Source organism: Aricia agestis, chromosome 7 (genome assembly GCF_905147365.1).
Source record: "Aricia agestis chromosome 7, ilAriAges1.1, whole genome shotgun sequence".
In the NCBI taxonomy this organism is placed as follows: domain Eukaryota; kingdom Metazoa; phylum Arthropoda; class Insecta; order Lepidoptera; family Lycaenidae; genus Aricia; species Aricia agestis.
In genome coordinates, this window is record NC_056412.1 from 18,496,626 (window position 1) to 18,509,372 (window position 12,747).

Genomic DNA, 12,747 nt, shown 5'->3' on the forward strand with positions numbered 1-12,747 from the left:
AATGTTTTATTTCCGGGATTTTATTTACAGTACAAGTGAATATTTGTGCAGAGTGATCAGAAAGCGCTAATTCTCTAACTTGACATTTAAATTTTTTGAAATTGCAAATGAAATTATCAATACACGTATTGCTAGCTGTTCTCGTTACCTCGTTTAATGCTAGTGTTAAATTGTATGTTTCCAGTAAATGCAAGAATTCGTCTAACCGCTTTGATTTTTTAAGTGTATTTATATTAAAATCGCCACATAATACAATCTTTTTTTGTTTGTAACAGATTTTTTGCAATAAAATATCGAAATTTTCTATAAAGTCTCTAAAGGAGGATTCATCTGTACCCGGCGGTCTATAAACGCATACTATAATAATATTTTGTTCGGGAATATCTATTCCACAACACTCTAATATATTAGGTATGCTCATGTTTTTAATGTTTATTATCTCTTGGTATGTATAATTGTTTTTTATTAATATACATGAGCCCCCACGTCTTTTATCTCGGGTTGTATATGTGGCCAACCTATAATTAGGTAACTGTAGTAATCCGGTGTCGTCAGCTATCATATTGTGTTCCGTAATGCATACTATGTCAATTTTTTTACTTAATGAGTCAAGGGTAACAGTTAAGATGTCTGATATTTATTTATGAGTCCGTTAATATTTTGATGGAGTATCCTAATTTCATTACTTACGAAAAATATTGTTTGCAGATGGTAGATTTTGAATATTATGACTATTACTATTTTGGGTGTTGCTTGTAATCGGTTCTGTTTGCGTGCATTTTTCAGAGGTTATAAAGGTGGGGTTGCTCACTGTGTCGTATTTTTTAAGTTTATGTGTGTACTCTATGCGTAGAATTTCTCGACACATGTAACCGCATATTATGTTTCTACGTAGCTGGTTATGTTGGGGTATGTATTTGTCATATCCCATTGGAATATAGACGGCATTTTTATTACAATAACAGGAGAACCTAAGCTCATAATTTAATTTGCTTTCATGTAGAGTTTTATTGTAAGGTATTTCGGATATCAAGAGATTTGTGTTTTTGATTTTATATAGCCAGTTAGTAATACAAGTTTGAAATTTACAAGGATTTTTATCGTTTGAACCCGCTAATAGTAATACATAGTCTTGCATCGTTAAGTCACTTAGATCAATAGTCTCTAGGATTTGATTTAGGGCTGCACCTGGTTTCCAAAAGCAAAACACGTCATATGAATTTCCAATTAATTTTTGTAGAGGTTTTTGCAGTCCTCGCCCTTGTTGGTCAGCCAGTATAATAATCTTGTTTTTTTTCTTCTTAGATATAATATTCTCTTTTGAAACTTCTGTGCGTAATGGTGGACATAGAGATGGCTGAGGGTTTTGGAGATCGCAGGACACTTGTAAATGGACATCTTGAGGTAAAGAGCTTTGTTCAAATTTAAGAGAGTCATCGGTACACTGTGCGTTATTCACAAGACGCGTAATATTATCTGATTTGTTACCCATCGTTATGCGATCTGATTCGGTCCTGTCCACATTTTTTATAGGTGTTGTATTCAAGCTGTAACATCTGTTTTGGTCGTATAATTTATTTCTGTTCTTCTTGCGCGTGGTCGGTGTGACACAATCCTTGGATTCTATTCTCTTATACATATCAATTATTTTATTTTTGTTTTCGACTTCATTTTTTAATGCTATTATTTGTAAAGTGAGATTTTCTATCTCATTGTTAGCTGCGAGCAGTTCTTTTGATAGCTTCTCAATCTGTTCGTAATGCTCTGTACATTCTGCGCAATCATTATAAGAGGTATTCGGTAGGCTGCTCATGGAAGTATCAAATATAAAAGACTGATTAATATTAGTCAAGGAAGTCGATCTTTTTTTCCGTATGGTAACATATTCATTATTGTAGCTGTTCATACTGCTTCTGACTTAGCAAATTTTTGAGTGGTGAATTTTACAGTTGGTGCCCTCTAGCGGATATGTTCATCGGCTTTTGATTGATCCTTTTGGAGGTTACTCGCTCTATGAAATATTTTGTTAATACTGAGGCATAGAAATATTTTATTGATTAGCGCCCTCTTGCGGAATTCAGTTTTGTTTAAGTTTCTCCCTCTAGGCTCTAGCACTTATTATGTTATTTGTGGTTACTGCGTGTTATTTATAAATAGTAACCTCGCTTGTCACTGTAATATTTTATTTTAATAAAAATTTTTGAATACCGAAGCAGGATTTGAACCGTCTCCTTTAGGTGTGGTGTTCCAGACTGCGTACCAATAAGCCAATAGTAGCTATGATAAATTTGGCGAAATTTTTGTACTATAATGATAGGTCGAGTGCCGATTTTATTTTGTTAGAGTAGGTTTCAGGTAAGTTTGAAACTTTTGGTACAGTTCTTTGTTTTTGTTATTTTTAGCACTGATTCACTTTTGTTTGTTACTTTTATTCAGTACGGTTTTTGTATGTTTTGTTATTTTAATATGGTGTTGTTAATACTTCCTGTTCGTGATTTTTCTGTTTGCTCACTTTATAAATGACGTTATATTATAGTTCAGAACACAGGTAATCACTTTCACATATTATGTTTAGAATTTAATTGTTCACTTGCGTAAATAATATTGTCTCGTATTCACTTCGAACCATAGTCACATTATTCACTGCACATAATTAATATACGTTGTTTTTACTATTTATTTTAAATTATTTATACAGAGCCAGTGTTACTTCCACGAATGACAGCTGTCAACCTGTCTATACTGTCTTCTATTCTTTGTTCTTTGCTTATTCTCAATCTAAATTCTTTCTTATCATTTTGCTAACCTTTTTCCCTTTAACATTAACTGTACATGAGTTGAACTGCAATATTGAGGCTGGCTTTTGCATCGGAAGTAAAAGGTGACTTCAACTACTTAGAATAAAGCCGGTTAAGCCCTAACTTTTATATATAACTAATTTCATAACTCATTTCAGTGCTCGAGAATGGATAGCAAAAGAGGAGCAACTTCGTATAGCCCTCACTGAATTAAAGAATTATAAGGACCAATGCCAAATGCTGTTAAGGGAGAGAGATGATAACGAAAAAGAAGTGGAATAGGTAATACAAAAAAAAACTGGATTTAAAGATAGAACTCAATAAGTTAAGTTCGGACTATGAGGATATCCTTAAGAAAAATATGGAGTTACAGAGCATCGTCGACGGCTTCGACCAATGCAGAGAGGAATATGAAGACTATCTCAAGACCTCAGCTAACCTCAAAATTAAGCTGAGTAATGCCGAAGACTACATATTAAAATTAGAAGAACAGATTCAAGCTCAAAGTTCCACCCAAACTCAAATATTGTATGATAATCTTATTTGTGCCAAAAAAAACTCAGTTTCTAACACTAAATCATGTAAAAACATTTCAACAATTGATTTAACCTGAGTGGATTTTACTTCAATAGTTTGGGCATTACACCACCAACCAATTTGTATCTGGCGCCTTGTTTAATGCTGTATTATGTTTTGTTTTACATAATATTTTTTCTTGCACTGTTGTTTATGTGCTTCTGTTTACTGTCACGTTACTTGTATTGTGTGGTCTTTTTAATTTTAAATGTAGGATCTTTGTGTAGTGTTCAGATTACTGAATAAATGTTTATTTATTTATTTATATAAATTAACTTATGGACGATCATTAATAATATGTAAAGATTTCAATATTTTAAGTTACGAACCGAAGCGCAACTCGGCGATGCGACGGGATAGTAATACAAAAATTGAAATGTCAAATTATGTGACGCTTGACATGTCTATTTTGTATCGCTAAGGGTCAATTCAAACCACAACGCGACGCGTAGGTGCATTTCTAAATTTATATGAACTAGAGATCACCCAATGGTCGAAATTCGACCTTAGTTTCAACGACATTAGGACTACTACCTATATTTTGTAAAAAAAATATTGACTTTATCATATTTTTTTCAACTCTTGTCTCTGGGACTCAGCTGATCTCAGACTGGCCGTGTAAGCATTGTCTTAGATAAGATTCAATAAATAAAAACTATGATTCATTTTCAATTTGTCACCTTGTTGTCAACAGACTTAAACCATAAATAAAAGAGTATAATTCGTATGTATAGGCTTGTCACTCAAAAATCTGTAATTTTTCCTAGTGTGTGTGTTGTAGACTGTAGTGTGTGTTATGTTTTATTTGTTAAAAAAATGTATTATAAAAGCATAATTTCAAAATAATATTAGCTCGATGCACTCCTTCACCATATAAACTATAACTGTGCAAAATTTCATTTACCTGCGTTTCCCCATTTTTCGTCAAAATGGATACAAAGATTTTGGCTCACGTATTAATATATAGATTTGACAGATTTGCAACACGGTTCACGCCACAGTTCACGCAATTGAAACCTGTCAAATCCATACAAATTTATAAATGCAACTACGTGTCGCGTCGCGGTCTGAATTGACCCTGGTCTTAATCCATGACGAAAGCATTTGACATAAGTCATATCCCTTTCTATCAAATACAAATTAGTAATGCTTATCCTTTCCTCTGTTATCGTCACGCGTCACTAGTGATGTGATACCAACTATCTTTCAGAGGTATAATATTTTTTTTTTATCGAAAATCGAAACAAAGCGTGATATGCTCAAGAGTCAAGTCATTTTGAGTTGGACTGTTGCTAAACAACTGATTAATGATTATAATTTATAGCAATAAAATTGTCGACGATTACTGAGCTCTGCAGTACCAACACTGTTTTTGCCAAATTTAGTAAGAGAAATATGGATAAACCATCCATCTACTACCAGGGCTTCTGGTGCCTGTGTGCAAAAAAGAATTTTGGCGCCCCTTAGGCAAATTTTTTCGATCCTTGGTTTTGGCGCCCCTAAAGATGGCGACTTGGCGCCCCTAGAGGATGGCGCCCATGTGCATTGCACACATTGTACATATGGTAGCGAGGGCCCTGTCTACTATAACTACTATCTACCCATCACAAAGCGTAGTTTTTTGTCGGCGTTGCGAAGTACTCATGAAATCTTATCTTGAAAGCGTAAAGAAAGTAACCAAGTAAAGATTTTAATGCCCGTTTTCACCAACGACACCTAAAATTTAGGTGTCCCTTAAACCAATATAAGGGGCACCTAACGCAAGTTTTGTTTTCACCGACGTTTAATAACCTTTTTTATGCTAAACAAAGGTTGGCAGCTTTTATTTGCATCTCTGTTTTATTGTTTACGTTGTAAGAAGTGTAACAAGGAGAGAAACAATATAAGCTGGCTTATATTGTTTATTTATATTAGGTCGTATTAAGACGCTGATTTTGGGCGCTTGACAGACGAGAGGTTATAAGTCTTTTCTTCATTCTATACTTTAAAATAAAAAATAAATATGTACATTGTACTGTTTTTTTTTTATTTCTTTTGACAAGCGCTTCTCGTACTTCCCATCACTAGTTCTGATTTATGACATGCCGTGAATTTGAATTGGCCAATCGTAATGCATTTCTTACCTCTCCCCCCGCGTCGCTTACCTCAGCACATTGACACAATAATTTGTTAAGAGAAATCAAAACATTAGGAGTCTATTGGGTTATGTGGTCACTGCATTGATGCGATGCGATTTTCTTGCAAATTGACTAATTCATAATGAAGGTTTAAGGTACAAGTTTTAAGCCGGCGACATGAAGCGGCAGCAGACGACGTGTCGTCGCGACACTACTGGTTTCTATGTACATATTTCTATGAATAAGTATCGCTAGCTTCGTGTCGCATAGAAACCAGTAGTGTCGGGACGACACGTCATCTGTGGTTGCTTCATGTCGCCCCCTGCCAACCGGCACCTTTATGTCAATGATACATCTAATTAATAATTTAGTAGGTATAACGTATACGGCAAAACATGATTTGTCGGGCCCGCAAGTCACTCACTATCGCTCTATGAAACTTCCATTTCGTCGTAAAATAGTGAAATAATAAAGATGTGCATTAAATCCAAGCTGAATAAAACTGCTTTTACGGATTTCATCGCGATTTTATAGTTCAGTTTCTGCCGTTTGATATACTTTACTGCCCCAGACGTAAGGGACTGTAAAATATCAAAACGGCGGAATGAAATGCAAAATCGACTGCATAAAATATTTTTATGTCAATTACTAACTTTTTTTTTTTTTATAAAATAAGGGGGCAAACGAGCAAACGGGTCACCTGATGGAAAGCAACTTCCGTCGCCCATGGACACTCGCAGCATCAGAAGAGCTGCATGTGCGTTGCCGGCCTTTTAAGAGGGAATAGGGTAATAGGGGAGGGTAGGGATGGGAAGGGAAGGGAATAGGGGAGGGTAGGAAAGGGAATAGGGTAGGGGATTGGGCCTCCGGTAAACTCACTCACTCGACGAAACACAGCGCAAGCGCTGTTTCACGCCGGTTTTCTGTGAGAACGTGGTATTTCTCCGGTCGAGCCGGCCCATTCGTGCCGAAGCATGGCTCTCCCACGTATAAAGCATGGCTCTCCCACGTATAAAGCTGTATCGGAAACGTTGTTTTGTTAAAATCATTATATTATGCATATAATATTATACATACAAATGTTCTTCTTGATTCTTGAAATGGAGAGCTACTGCATAGAAATTAGAATATCTTTATTTCAATTAATAGCTGTCCCAGAAAAAGTTGTTTTACCATAATAATTATACGTTATTTTATAATTTTATTGCAAGTATATCCTCTTCTAAAATCTTGGATCATTATTTTCAGTAAAAAATAACCGCATCGAAATCCTTTTTTGTTTTAAAATTATGGCATATAAAGCGGCAGACAGCGGTAACTGACTTTATTTTATACTATAAAATGAAGTCACTATCCGCTGTAAAATACAACTAGCACTACGCTAGGCGTATATTTTATTGTTTATGAGGGGTACCTTTGCCGTTGCTACGGGTTTTGCACTACCAATACAAAAAATTCAGTGCAGCTCAAAATGTAATGCACCATAGGCATTTGCTAAATATTATCCTATTAATAATTTGTTTGTAGAGTTAGAGGGTCACTACACAGTTTTGCGCTACCGGTATATATAGCCGGTATCGCTAGCACCATAAAACCCAAAAGGTTATTTGCTGTGCAGTTGTGGTATCCACACATAGTCAGTCCTAAATAAGCCCAGTTCCCTCGAAGAAAATTTTCTTATAACAGCTCAATCCAAATATAGAGCTGTTATCGCATAGAAATGTCAAATGTCAGCATATACGAAAACATCGCGCGCTGCCCTGCTTAATATTAAATGAATGTTTTACACTTTTTCCCGGGGTAGCGCGGCACGTGTGCGGAATTTTATAAGCTCAGACTTAGTTATAACACTCGTAAAACTCTCACTATGAACACACTTTTACTACCGATAAAAAACCGTCGCTACGAAGAAAATATCCGGCGATTAGTTAGATTTTAGACCGTTTAAGTGCTTATAAAAAATTCAAGGTCATTACAAATCTTGGCGCTATAAAACACGGTATTATAATTGACTTGTAATTACGGCACTTACCATAAAAATGTCACTCACAGATCTCACTCAAGCACAACACAATCTCGAATCCGGGTCACCAAATCCACTCTCACGTCACAGCACTAGGGTTCACAGAACACGCAGGGCGACGACGCGCCGCTTCGCCGCAGCTTCAACTGGCTGGGGCGGCCCTACCGCGCGTGTCCTGCGCCCCTCGCCCCGCGCCCCGCACCGCCCCCGCTCACCTCGCACGGCCAAATAGAAATAAAGTATGCGCCGTAAGGATAGAACGTGGGAGAACCCGGCCGCACTTGAAAGCCATGAACAAAACAATTTTTACAGCTAATCCGATGATAATCGTGTTGGAATATTATTGTTAGAGGTCAGGAAGTTAAGTGGGAAAATCTAGCGAAGTACGTAGAAGGTTCACGGTCTAAAAATACTATTTATCCATAGTCAAGTTGGTAGCTGCCAATGGGACAAAATTATCATTATTGATAATAACTTGTCCCATTGTCTCACGATTTTTTAGGTTCACGCGAGTGTTTCGAATAATTATAATGCACTGACGGATTTTAATGGCATTGCGATTTTCTTATTGACAACGTTTCCAGCCATAACAGGTAGATTCCTTAGTCTACCACGTACTATGTAACGCCGAAGATTTATAAATTATTAATTTTATTGTGTTTGGATCCGCGCAGAACGCACCAGTATCTGGAAGCCGCGGTCTAGGATTAAAAAAGATAATAACGTTAAAAAATGCCGAGCTCATTAAGGATTAAAATTATAGTAAAAATAGAATCTATTATGTAATTATTGTTTTAATGGAATGGAATAATCGTTAGACTGGGCCCCTAAAAAGGTAAAAATTGTATTTTTATAAAATGAAATCAATAAATATACAACGACCTTTATAAAACTCTGGAACGAACTGTCACCAGCAGTATTTCCGGACCTATACGACCTGCAAACCTTCAAGAAGAAAGCGTTATCCCTCTTAAAAAGCCGGCAACGCACCTGCAGCTCTTCTGATGTTGCGAGTGTCCATGGGCGACCGTAGTTGGATTCCATCGGGTGACCCGTTTGCTCATTTGCAGGGGGCAAATTTCCTAAAAAAATATTTTTGTAATTTATACCTGTTATGAGCTTAACCAAAATAATTTGTATCTGGGTTACTGGATTGAAATTCGTATCAATGTAGTTTACGTGTCACCAGTCATAAATAGAGCGAAATGACCTATAGCGGGCTGCATTAACTTTATTACTATCGCGCAATAAACCGAAGTTAATTTAACTTCTTAAGACTGTGTCACGAATCCCTAATTGCATGACGTCTTAATGACTGTACAGTTTGGTAAGCCGGTTTATTGAAGACATATCATGATAGGCGCTATTTAATAGTGCCTGAGCGTGTGTGCAAAACAGGAACTAAATCCATTACTCTCGTATCCCTGTGGGCCAGAATATAGCCGGCCTTTTAGATAAAATTCCATTTAAAAAAAAGATAGAGTTTTTTTCATCCCTCATCACTAAAATACTATTTTGCATAGCCTGATAATATCTAATCAGGGCGAGCAAAACGAGGCCTAAAATATCTCCCACAACCTACATTTTGCGGTACACTTTAAGGAAAAACTATCACGCCTATTGATTTGTGCTTTAACATAGTAATTTTTATTTATACGTAGATGTGTTATCATCAGTCAGTCAAGGTGTGACGATGCGAGCCCTCACAAAGCTCGGCTTTTAGCTAGTTATATTCAAAATATTATAATTAGCAACATACTTTTAATCAATCAAAAGTGATAACAATTAAATGAAAAATCGCTAGCGCTACCTCAGCTCTGCCTTTTAAAAGGTGGAGCGGTTTTAAAATTCAAAACTCTCTAGCGGCCGCCTCGGTAGATCCATTGTGCTGGGCTTGACTTAAAAATATTAAAAATCTATTTCAATTACATTTCTGAAGTTAATGAAAAGTGTTTTAGAATGTATGTTACATTCGTTGTGTCATTTATGCTCAGTTTCGGATATTTCCGACATGTATATATTCAAAAGCGTCGTTGATTGGATTACTATTTGATGTTAGCTATACCAATGAAATCCGCAAGTTATTAGATTAATTCCTATCAAAAACCACAATAACTAGGCAGTCAGTCACATTTTATATTGATATTATACTAATAATTAATCCTTCAAGCCCCATTAGGACACCGGTGACCGCTGTAGTTTTTCAAACGCATGATGGAAAGCAGCTTTCGTCGCCCATGGACACTCGCAGCATCAGAAGAGCTGCAGGTGCGTTGCCAGCCTTTTAAGAGGGAATAGGGTAATAGCGGAAGGCACGGAAGGGAAAAGGGGAGGGTAGGAAAGGAAAAAGGGTAGGGGATTGGGCCTCCGGTAAAATCACTCACTCGGCGAAACACAGCCTAAGCGCTATTTTACGCCGGTTTTCTGTAAGCCCGTGGTATTTCTCCGGTCGAGCCAGCCCATTCGTGCCGAAGCATGGTTCTCCCACGTCAAAAATAATGTGATACCTATGTAGTATCTTGATATATTATGTTAACCTACATAAGATGTAACCACTTGATTATTATATCATAATAAAGCCAACTAATTAACCAGGCACATCTTTCATTTCTCTCTAACACCTCACACCGCGACAACAATAGAATACAATAGCATTTCCAAGAATCCCTGATCGAAAGATTAAGTTAGTAAGTAAATATTACAAAAGATAATTTAAAAATTACTAACTAAAAGACGAGCTTTGTGAGGGCTCGCGTCTTTAAGGCAGTTTTTTTTTTTATTTTAATAGTAACAAAATCTTGGCTGACCTCTCGCTCAGGCGCTCCCGCTCGCGTCGTCACACCTGCCCTTGTAGACAAGTGGCAAGCGATTATCGTAAATGCTAACAAAATGTAAGCGATTTAACATAAGTCATCGCTACGCTAGCGAATACAAATGTCAAATTCCATACATTTTGTGGCGTTGGCGTTTACGTTAATCGCTTGCCGCTTGTCTAGGCCCTCTTGACTGACTGATGATAACACATCTACAATCTACATAATATAAGAAACCTTGATTAACCGATCTACAACTACATAACACATCTACATAATATACATAAAAATTACTATGTTAAAGCACAAAAAATCAATAGGCGTGACAGTATAACATTTTAAACTTCGCGTTGCATTATAATTAAAACTTTTTAATCGGGACTTAACGCGACTTATTCAAGTAGTAATGCTACTACGAATACATACTTTTTCTCGACGTTTCGGCCGTGTTGCAACGGCCGTGGTCACGAGGGGACTGCAGGAGCGCGACGTCTTCGTTTGCACCGGGCGGTCTGTTCTACGACTACCCTCGAATTGTCCAATATTTGTGTTTCAATACACTGAAAGTCAGTAGGTTCACTGCGACACACAACAAAGTATGTATTTGTAGTAGCATTACTACTTGAATAAGTCGCGTTAAGTCCCGATTAAAAAGTTTTGGGCGTGATAGTATTCCGTAAAGTGTATCTCAAAAGTGATTAGGTTTTCTTATTACCCCATTTTTAAGATGTGATTATGTATTTACAATTTTTTTTTTTTTATGAAATTAGGGGGCAAACGGCGCAAAACCTGATGGAAAGCAACTTCCGTCGCCCATGGACACTCGCAGCATCAGCAGAGCTGCAGGTGTGTTGCCGGCCTTTTAAGGGGGAATAGGGTAATAGGGGAGGGTAGGGATGGGAAGGGAAGGGAATAGGGGAGAGTAGGGAAGGGAATAGGGTAGGGGATTGGGCCTCCGGTAAACTCACTCACTCGGCGAAACACAGCGCAAGCGCTGTTTCACGCCGGTTTTCTGTGAGAACGTGGTATTTCTCCGGTCGAGCCGGCCCATTCCCACGTATGAATATGAATGATATACTTTGTATTGTCGCTTTGATATGAAAACAAACAACTGTGCACAATTTTTACAATTAATAATCATTATTAGATTATAAGTTTTTGAGTCAGAAGTCGTTCTTCATTATAAACAACTTGAAAAATAATCATAAAGGATTTCGTGAACACTAACAATTCAATCACTACTCCACAGAGATTTGGGAACCAGATGTAGAGAACTCGTGGATTCCTCGAATTTTATTCAAATGACTTTGAACATGAAAATTGAAATGGTGTGTCTAAAACCCGAGAATAATAAAAAGTGGTCTCGTATTCTACCTCTATGAAACTGTACCATAATTTTGCTATTTAATGCATCAATATTGTAGCTCGTTCCTTGTTCGTTAAGATAGCTTTCAGATATTTGCCGCAAGCGATCGCAACTGACAATAATTCTAACAAAATGCCATTTTATGACCTAGGCTTAAAGGTTTACGACATGCTTATACACGTTTTTTTTAACAGTAAGACCCTGTGTCGAAGATGAAACTCCTTTTATAACAAAGACCATAAACAAGTACATGTAACGTTTTTAATTCAAAGGTATTTGAAAGCAAAATTATTGTTTGAAACTAAGAATTTCCACACAAACTAATAATTAATTTCCAGTGCGTGAAAGCGTGACTCTCTTGTGAAAAGCATTTTCCTAGCAAAAGCATTATAATTACTAGTCAGTTGTAGCAATTTACTTATTACCTGTTTATTATTAGTTTCACAACAATATAATTGTACGGTCTACGGAAACACGTAGCGCCGAAGCACCGACGTAGCACCGGCGTAGCGCCACGTAGGCGTAGCACTAATTGTAGTGGTAAAGGCGTGTCTACAATACTCCGAGTCATTTTTTTTTTGTTTTGTTCTTCTAATATTTTATTTTTATGTATTTAGTTTTGAACTCACATTAATATTCTAATATAACTACAATCAAATAGAAGTAATTTGCGTTGTCTTAAAAATTTCTCGTGTCGTGTTTTTGTCAAACGCTTTTGCATATTGTTGGTCTAACTTTAATTTAATTTTGTGATGGTTTCGATAGGTCTGAAAATAAAATTTAAATAGAAAAATATACAAATCACTGTACATAAAAAGCAACTCGATGAAACAGTAAATAAATTCTCTTTTGCTTGACAACTTTCATTGATTACCATCCACCGATAAAAAATCGTTTTCAATGCAAGTTGTCATTAATAATTTCTTTCTGTTCGTCATCTAGAAAATAAAACAGTATTTAGGTCCAACAAAGTAAATTAGCCAGCCCAGCCGACAAATTACGAATCCAACCAAATAGTTCTGCCATATGCCAATAAATTTTATTTTTATAACAC

At 36.6% G+C, this 12,747-nt stretch overlaps 1 protein-coding gene across 4 annotated transcripts in view; it reads right to left on the reverse strand.

Moving 5' to 3' along the window:
- Window positions 1–7,644, reverse strand: part of LOC121728565 (lachesin-like) — a 133,166-nt gene extending 125,522 nt beyond the window's left edge. For all 4 annotated transcript variants that reach the window (XM_042116738.1, XM_042116740.1, XM_042116739.1 and 1 more), the window contains exon 1: window positions 7,524–7,644. The gene's annotated coding sequence lies outside the window, so the exon portion shown is untranslated. The remainder of the gene's footprint in view (window positions 1–7,523) is intronic.
- Between the last annotated feature and the right edge of the window lie 5,103 nt (window positions 7,645–12,747).